Source organism: Protopterus annectens, chromosome 13.part0 (genome assembly GCF_019279795.1).
Source record: "Protopterus annectens isolate FY-2018-M chromosome 13.part0, PAN1.0, whole genome shotgun sequence".
Lineage (NCBI taxonomy): Eukaryota > Metazoa > Chordata > Ceratodontiformes > Protopteridae > Protopterus > Protopterus annectens.
The window spans coordinates 1112654174-1112664173 of record NC_056747.1 but is presented as its reverse complement, the minus strand read 5'-3'; positions in this window follow the sequence as shown (position 1 = coordinate 1112664173).

The window sequence follows — 10000 nt, the reverse complement described above, 5'->3', positions numbered from 1 at the left end:
CACTTCTTAATTCTTTTAGAGTGTCAAGTGTTTTCAACCCACCTTTACATTGTGGGTTGAATACTTTTGAAAAGTTATGTGAAATTGATTTAAGGGCTAGACTTAATAACAATATACAGTGTTGGAGCACGAGAAGTAATATATCTAAGCATGAGTTAGATTTTATTTCACTTCTTAATGAATGTAAGGTTAGAGTCATGAAACCAGACAAGGGAGGAGGTCTGGTTTTCATGGACGAATACCTTTATGAAAATAAGATGTTAAATCATCTACAGTCTGATACTTATTTGAGATCTAGTGTGAATGAAATTCATGCAGCCTATAAGAAAATTAGGGGTGTTTTGGATGGTTTATTTTTAGAAGGTAGCATTGATTGTAATATTTTTCATTTTTTGTCTATGCCAGCACCAAAGATTCCCACCATTTTTGGCACACCTAAAATCCATAAAAATTTAAATGATCCCCCATTAAGGCCTATAGTGGATGGAAGAGGATCAATTACTTATGCTTGTGCCAAATACATCGATGGCATTCTCAAACCATATATCCAAGGGGAATCTCAGATTTGTAAAGATTCCTGGGATTTTCTGGAGAACTTCAACAAAATTGAGTTCAATTTGGATGTTGTGTTTTTAGTAGTAGATGTGAAAGATCTCTATACAGTCATTCCTCATCAATTAGGCATTGACTGGACAAGGAATTTCATGTTGGCTAAAAATGCTACCAATACACAGATGTACATAGTTGAGACTCTATTAGATTTGGTATTATCAAATAACTTTTTGGTGTTTAAGGACCAGTTTTTTCTCCAAAACACTGGGATTGCCATGGGGTCACCCTGTGGGTGCAGTTTTGCTAACAGCGTCATGGCGTTTTGGGAACGTAACTGGTTGTCCAATAATGAATTGTATCAACAACATGTCACTTGGTATACTAGATACCAAGATGACATGTGTTTCATCTGGAAGGGTCCTCAAAACCTGATTCCAGACTTTATAGATACTATCTCTAGAATGACTGATTTTCTAGAGTTTACTTATTCTGTAGGAGTGGATGAAATGAACTTTTTACATGTAAAAATCTGTAAAGATAAAGTTAATAACAAATTTAAATCCTTAATTTACAGAAAGCCAACTTACTCAAATAGTTATCTTCATTTCACCAGTTGTCACCCCTTCCATCAAAAAAGAAGTGTAGTTAAAGGACAATTTGTTAGGGCTGCCAGAATGATCTCAGATAAGATTGATTTCATTAAGGAGTGTGACAACATTGGAAAAATGTTTTTAAGCCGAGGTTATCCTGATAGTATAATAAAAGGGATGATGCAGGAAGTACAGGCTAAAAGGAATAATGGACATTTCTTGCCTCTGTTGGGTGGTGGCATGATGGGTAGATCAAGTAAGGATACCACTAACACAAGTTCCTCTGTATTCTCTAGTATTAATTTTTTGTTCACATATAGTGTGGACTATAAAATTATTAGGGAAATAGTAGTTAAGAATTGGAGCATCATTTCAGAGGATAGAGCTCTGGCTAAAGTCTTAGGCACACATCCAAAATTTACATACAGAAGGGGTACTAATCTTAAAAATCTTGTTGAAACAGCTACTGGTAAATCTAAAGATAAAGTAGTGGGAATGCAAAAATGTGGTATGTGCCCTCAATGCAAATTTATTCACCCTGGTAATAAAGTTTATGTTAATAGGAAAAATTATTTTATTAATGGTAATTACAACTGTGACACAAAGGGAGTTGTATATGTGGCTCTATGTGAGAAATGTCCTTCCTTCTATATAGGCAAAACTGAGAGGAAAATAAAGAAAAGAGTTTATGAATATCTTTATGCCATAGGTAGGAAGGATTTGACAAATGCACTTGCCAGGCATATCTTAGAGTACCCTGACCACTGTTTCGTATTCAGTGCTGTTTATAAGATTAAAAATGATATAAGGGGAGGCCCTTGGCAATTGCATTTAGAAGAGCAAGAACTATTTTGGCAGATTAGAACATGTGCACATCTCCTCCCAGGGTTGAATGATTATGCTTCTATTAAGTGCTTCTGAAATTAAAAACTCTTCTTAGATAAAAAATTTTAAGTTGAAGGGTTTGCACCAAAAAACGTGGCAAGGACACTGCTATTCCTTAAAATCTTTATTGCACATAAACACAAGATGAGTGCTTTCGGGACTTCTCCCTTCATCAGATAAAATTACAATAAAACAACCCCTTCTTTTAAACTAGTGCATATCCAATAGGATTCAGTAAAAAACCCACCTTTTCTGAAGGGTGGGCTTAACAGGTATCACATCATTTAAACCTGGTGTACGATTGGCCATAAGCTCAATGATCCATCTGGATTCTGCTAATTCTGTCAAATGCTTCACATCACCCCCTCTAGCGGTAAGCCTTATGTTTACTATAGCCCTGAAAGTGAATTTGTGTGTTGCATTATCCATCACATGTCTGCTCAAAGCATTATGCACATCCCCATTCCTAATGCTAGATAGGTGCTGTAATATCCTAGTCTTTAACATCTGGTTAGTTTTCCCTACATAAAAACTAGGGCAATGGCTACACTCAGCTAAATATACTATATCCGTCGTTCGACAGGTAGCCCTCCCTTTTAACACAAATTGCCTATGTGTGACAGGATGCTCAAAGTTAGTCTTCTTATTAATGTGGCCACAGGCTTTGCACCTCCCACACGGGAATGTGCCCGTCGTTATTTTTGCCACTGTATTTTGACAACTTAGCCTTTCTTTGCATAACAAATCCTTCAGATTCTTGTTTCTTCTATATCTGAAGTTAGGTCTACAACCTACTATATCACTCAGCCCTTCATCACTAGTCAGAATGTTCCAGTTATTCTGTACAACATTACAGATATCACCTATGTTGCTACTGTAGATAAACATTAACTGGGGACTCCTTACAACTGTGGGTCTTTTATTTTTGTCTATCAGGGCTTTAGTGCGTCTAAGCCAAGGTTTATATTTGCTTTCCCTAAAGCCTTTGCTGATGTTTATCAGCTTATCCACTTTATCTTCTTGATAACCCCTCTGTTGTAAACAGCTCTTAAGTGTAGCTAGTTCTTTATCATAATCACCATTATCCAAACATATCCTGGAGATCCTACTCGCCTGCCCCTGTACAATATTCGAATATGTATAACGTGGATGCATGCTATCATATGACAGTATCGTGTTCTTCCAACATTCTTTCTTGTATAGTTTAGATGTGAAACCATCTACACTCTGTGCTAAGTTTACATCCAAAAAATCTATAGTCAAAGGAGGCTTTTAAAGTGAACCTAAAGAATGTTGTGGTCGAATGTAAAAAACTCACGAATTTCTGTAACATGTTCAAATTTCCATTCCATAATATAAAGACGTCATCCACAAAACGCACATACATCTTTATATATCCCTTCCATGCATCATTACTCAATATGTGGTTTTTCTCCCATTGGGCAAGGACTAGATTAGCATAAGTGTTGGCACAAGGGGTGCCCATGGCTACCCCTGTGCCTGTCTATATATAGACTCTGCTCCTATGAAAATATTGTTCTCCAATACCAATAGCAGAAGTTCCTTTATTAGGCTAATCTTGACCTCAGCAACTCCTAGGTCATTCAAGAGGGTACTTAACATATCCACTCCATATTCATTGTTAATGACTGTGAATAAGTTGTTTATATCTAGGGTGGCCATCAATAACTTATCCTTCTTATCCATATCATCTACCCTACCCAACTTCATCAGGAAGTCACCTGTGTCCAATAAAATATTCTCAATCTTTTCAACATAGGGTTTTAATTGATGTTCAACCATATAGAGATATTCTCAGTCACCCACCCCCTCCCTGAAACTATGGGTCTCAGGGGTGGGTTAACCAGGGACTTATGAATCTTAGGGAGTGCCTTGAAGACAGGCGTGACTGCTTTTTCTAACCAAAGAAAGTCAAAAGTATCATCAGTAATTCTCATCTCAAACTTCAGCCTTTGCAGGGCATGATGTACCCTATCTATGGCTTGTCTCACACCCAATGGATTAATCTGGGTATATGTGCTTTCGTCTTGGAGTAGTTCTCCCAATCTACTGTTATACCAGGTTGTATCTAGCACAACAACCGCCCCACCCTTATCCGCCGGTTTTATAGTTAAATCTGTATTATTACATAAACTCTGCAATGCTGTCCTCTGTGTTTGAGTAGGATTGTAAAATCTGCTGGTATCTCCTTCAATGAAGTATCTTATCAAATCTTGCTCACATCCCCTAATGAACAAATTCAGGGTGGGTGTAAGGGGTACAAAACTACTCGGTTTCTTTAAGGTCAAATTACCTCTATCATTATCCCCATACATCATTTTCAGAGCTACATTGCGACAGAAAAGCATGATATCCATTATTATTTCATTATATACACTGCTATTGCTGGGCACAAAGGTAAGCCCTTTGTTAAGTACTGCTAACTCATCATTATTTAAAACATATGTAGATAAATTAAAAACAATACCAAAGTCCACATTATTAGTCAGTCCAATATTTTCCTCCTTTTGTCCACGCTCCGATCCTCGCTTAAAGACCTTTTCCATGCACCTTTTTTCTTCATAGGTGCTGGCAGCATCTCCAAAAAATGCTGTTTCCCCCGTTGTGTTTTCGGTCGTGCCCCCATATTGCTTCCTCCTGATAGTAAGTCATCCATCAGCGTAGCTGCTGTAGCGCAGGTTACTGTTGATACTTCCGTGGAATGTGTAATGGAAGCCGAGTTGGTAATGGGCTCTGCTGGTCGCAAATTGTTGTCATCTCTATCTGGCAGAGATTCTTTCGATGTTGCTGGCGAAGTCAACTGGACCTGCTCGCTAACTGTACATGGTTCTGGTGGGTCTGCGTGAAATGCTTCTGCCTCTTGCTGATGCATTACAACAGTACTAGCATTCCATCTCACACTAACCTGTTGGCGTGCTTTCTCCCATCTGCGTACATTACCATTGGGCTGACTATCATTCGACTGTACTCCATTAGTTCTGGGCCAAACGAAGATATTACCTTTGGTAAAATCTTCAAAGTCTCTCTGTATTTTACCCAGTTTTTGCTTCTTCAAATGTTCATCATTATTGGCAAAAGTGACATACAACTGATGCAGGCGTTCTTTGCTCCTTCTATCTACATAGTCTTTTTCCAGCTTACTCTGAAGCTCAGCTACTTCTTTTTTCAGCTTTTCAATATCCGGTGCAAAATAATCATTCAGCAACTCCATGTATTTGAAACTAGTGTTGATGTTTAATGATTGCCACTTAGCCAGTAAATCCGGATAACGATCACCCTGTGCTGGCATACAGAGGATCCTCATCCCTCTAGGAACAATGCCATAATCTATGCAAGCCTCTAGATGAAAGTTCTGCCATTGTAAACGTTGTAGTTTTCTTACCTTAAAGCTCAGATCTCTAGTCATTTCATCAAAAGTTTTGTCTACTACTGCTGGAACTTGTCGCTCCATTCTTCCTTCTCCTTGGAGTGCAAAACCCAAGTTCAAAAGCGGGTTCTCACTTTCAGTATATTTTTTAGTATATTTTTTGTAGCTCCACATAGCAGTCTCTCCTCTTCCACCTCGCAAAACTGTGGAGGTAGTTTCCTCTGCATTCAACCTCCCTTCCATAGCATGTAGAGTACTCCAACAACAGGAACAGAAAACAAAGCAAAAAAGTTGAGTACTATACCAAAGTCCAGCCTACGATTCCAAAATCAAATATGCACCAAAAAACGTGGCAAGGACACTGCTATTCCTTAAAATCTTTATTGCACATAAACACAAGATGAGCGCTTTCGGGACTTCTCCCTTCATTAGATAAAATTACAATAAAACAACCCCTTCTTTTAAACTAGTGCATATCCAATAGTATTCAGTAAAAAGCCCGCCTTTTTTGAAGGGTGGGCTTAACAGGTATCACATCATTTAAACCTGGTATACGATTGGCCATAAGCTCAATGATCCATCTGGATTCTGCTAATTCTGTCAAATGCTTCACATCACCCCCTCTAGTGGTAAGCCTTATGTTTACTATAGCCCTGAAAGTGAATTTGTGTGTTGCATTATCCATCACATGTCTGCTCAAAGCATTATGCACATCCCCATTCCTAATGCTAGATAGGTGCTGTAATATCCTAGTCTTTAACATCTGGTTAGTTTTCCCTACATAAAAACTAGGGCAATGGCTACACTCAGCTAAATATACTATATCCGTCGTTCGACAGGTAGCCCTCCCTTTTAACACAAATTGCCTATGTGTGACAGGATGCTCAAAGTTAGTCTTCTTATTAATGTGGCCACAGGCTTTGCACCTCCCACACGGGAATGTGCCCGTCGTTATTGTTGCCACTGTATTTTGACAACTTAGCCTTTCTTTGCATAACAAATCCTTCAGATTCTTGTTTCTTCTATATCTGAAGTTAGGTCTACAACCTACTATATCACTCAGCCCTTCATCACTAGTTTGTTTTCTGTTCCTGTTGTTGGAGTACTCTACATGCTATGGAAGGGAGGTTGAATGCAGAGGAAACTACCTCCACAGTTTTGCGAGGTGGAAGAGGAGAGACTGCTATGTGGAGCTACAAAAAATATACTGAAAGTGAGAACCCGCTTTTGAACTTGGGTTTTGCACTCCAAGGAGAAGGAAGAATGGAGCGACAAGTTCCAGCAGTAGTAGACAAAACTTTTGATGAAATGACTAGAGATCTGAGCTTTAAGGTAAGCAAGCTACAACATTTACAATGGCAGAACTTTCATCTAGAGGCTTGCATAGATTATGGCATTGTTCCTAGAGGGATGAGGATCCTCTGTATGCCAGCACAGGGTGATCGTTATCCGGATTTACTGGCTAAGTGGCAATCATTAAACATCAACACTAGTTTCAAATACATGGAGCTGCTGAATGATTATTTTGCACCGGATATTGAAAAGCTGAAAAAAGAAGTAGCTGAGCTTCAGAGTAAGCTGGAAAAAGACTATGTAGATAGAAGGAGCATAGAACGCCTGCATCAGTTGTATGTCACTTTGCTAATAATGATGAACGTTTGAAGAAGCAAAAACTGGGTAAAATACAGAGACTTTGAAGATTTTACCAAAGGTAATATCTTCGTTTGGCCCAGAACCAATGGAGTACAGTCGAACGATACTCAGCCCAATGGTAATGTGCGTAGATGGGAGAAAGCACGCCAACAGGTTAGTGTGAGACGGAATGCTAGTACTGTTGTAATGCATCAGCAAGAGGCAGAAGTATTTCACGCAGACCCACCAGAACCATGTACAGTTAGCGAGCAGGTCCAGTTGACTTCGCCAGCGACATCGAAAGAATCTCTGCCAGATAGAGATGACAACAATTTGCGACCAGCAGAGCCCATTACCAACTCGGCTTCCATTACACATTCCACAGAAGTATCAACAGTAACCTGCGCTACAGCAGCTACGCCGATGGATGACTTACTATCAGGAGGAAGCAATATGGGGGCACGACCGAAAACACAACGGGGGAAACAGCATTTTTTGGAGATGCTGCCAGCACCTATGAAGAAAAAAGGTGCATGGAAAAGGTCGTTAAGCGAGGATCGGAGCGTGGACAAAAGGAGGAAAATATTGGACTGACTAATAATGTGGACTTTGGTATTGTTTTTAATTTATCTACATATGTTTTAAATAATGATGAGTTAGCAGTACTTAACAAAGGGCTTACCTTTGTGCCCAGCAATAGCAGTGTATATAATGAAATAATAATGGATATCATGCTTTTCTGTCGCAATGTAGCTCTGAAAATGATGTATGGGGATAATGATAGAGGTAATTTGACCTTAAAGAAACCAAGTAGTTTTGTACCACCACTTACACCCACCCTGAATTTGTTCATTAGGGGATGTGAGCAAGATTTGATAAGATACTTCATTGAAGGAGATACCAGCAGATTTTACAATCTTACTCAAACACAGAGGACAGCATTGCAGAGTTTATGTAATAATACAGATTTAACAATAAAACCGGCGGATAAGGGTGGGGCGGTTGTTGTGCTAGATACAACCTGGTATAACAGTAGATTGAGAGAACTACTCCAAGACGAAAGCACATATACCCAGATTAATCCATTGGGTGTGAGACAAGCCATAGATAGGGTACATCATGCCCTGCAAAGGCTGAAGTTTGAGATGAGAATTACTGATGATACTTTTGACTTTCTTTGGTTAGAAAAAGCAGTCACGCCTGTCTTCAAGGCACTCCCTAAGATTCATAAGTCCCTGGTTAACCCACCCTGAGACCCATAGTTTCAGGGAGGGTGGGTGACTGAGAATATCTCTATATGGTTGGAACATCAATTAAAACCCTATGTTGAAAAGATTGAGAATATTTTATTGGACACAGGTGACTTCCTGATGAAGTTGGGTAGGGTAGATGATATGGATAAGAAGGATAAGTTATTGATGGCCACCCTAGATATAAACAACTTATTCACAGTCATTAACAATGAATATGGAGTGGATATGTTAAGTACCCTCTTGAATGACCTAGGAGTTGCTGAGGTCAAGATTAGCCTAATAAAGGAACTTCTGCTATTGGTATTGGAGAACAATATTTTCATAGGAGCAGAGTCTATATATAGACAGGCACAGGGGTAGCCATGGGCACCCTTGTGCCAACACTTATGCTAATCTAGTCCTTGCCCAATGGGAGAAAAAACACATATTGAGTAATGATGCATGGAAGGGATATATAAAGATGTATGTGCGTTTTGTGGACGACGTCTTTATATTAAGGAATGGAAATTTGAACATGTTACAGAAATTTGTGAGTTTTTTACATTCGACCACAACATTCTTTAGGTTCACTTTAAAAGCCTCCTTTGACTCTATAGATTTTTTGGATGTAAACTTAGCACAGAGTGTAGATGGTTTCACATCAAAACTATACAAGAAAGAATGTTGGAAGAACACGATACTGTCATATGATAGCATGCATCCACGTTATACATATTCGAATATTGTACAGGGGCAGGCGAGTAGGATCTCCAGGATATGTTTGGATAATGGTGATTATGATAAAGAACTAGCTACACTTAAGAGCTGTTTACAACAGAGGGGTTATCGGGAAGATAAAGTGGATAAGCTGATAAACACCAGCAAAGGCTTTAGGGAAAGCAAATATAAACCTTGGCTTAGACGCACTAAAGCCCTGATAGACAAAAATAAAAGACCCACAGTTGTAAGGAGTCCCCAGTTAATGTTTATCTACAGTAGCAACATAGGTGATATCTGTAATGTTGTACAGAATAACTGGAACATTCTGACTAGTGATGAAGGGCTGAGTGATATAGTAGGTTGTAGACCTAACTTCAGATATAGAAGAAACAAGAATCTGAAGGATTTGTTATGCAAAGAAAGGCTAAGTTGTCAAAATACAGTGGCAACAATAACGACGGGCACATTCCCGTGTGGGAGGTGCAAAGCCTGTGCACATTAATAAGAAGACTAACTTTGAGCATCCTGTCACACATAGGCAATTTGTGTTAAAAGGGAGGCTACCTGTTGAGCACGGATATAGTATATTTAGCTGAGTGTAGCCATTGCCCTAGTTTTTATGTAGGAAAACTAACCAGATGTTAAAGACTAGGATATTACAGCACCTATCTAGCATTAGGAATGGGGATGTGCATAATGCTTTGAGCAGACATGTGATGGATAATGCAACACACAAATTCACTTTCAGGGCTATAGTAAACATAAGGCTTACCACTAGAGGGGGTGATGTGAAGCATTTGACAGAATTAGCAGAATCCAGATGGATCATTGAGCTTATGGCCAATCGTACACCAGGTTTAAATGATGTGATACCTGTTAAGCCCACCCTTCAAAAAAGGCGGGCTTTTTACTGAATCCTATTGGATATGCACTAGTTTAAAAGAAGGGGTTGTTTTATTGTAATTTTATCTGATGAAGGGAGAAGTCCCGAAAGCACTCAT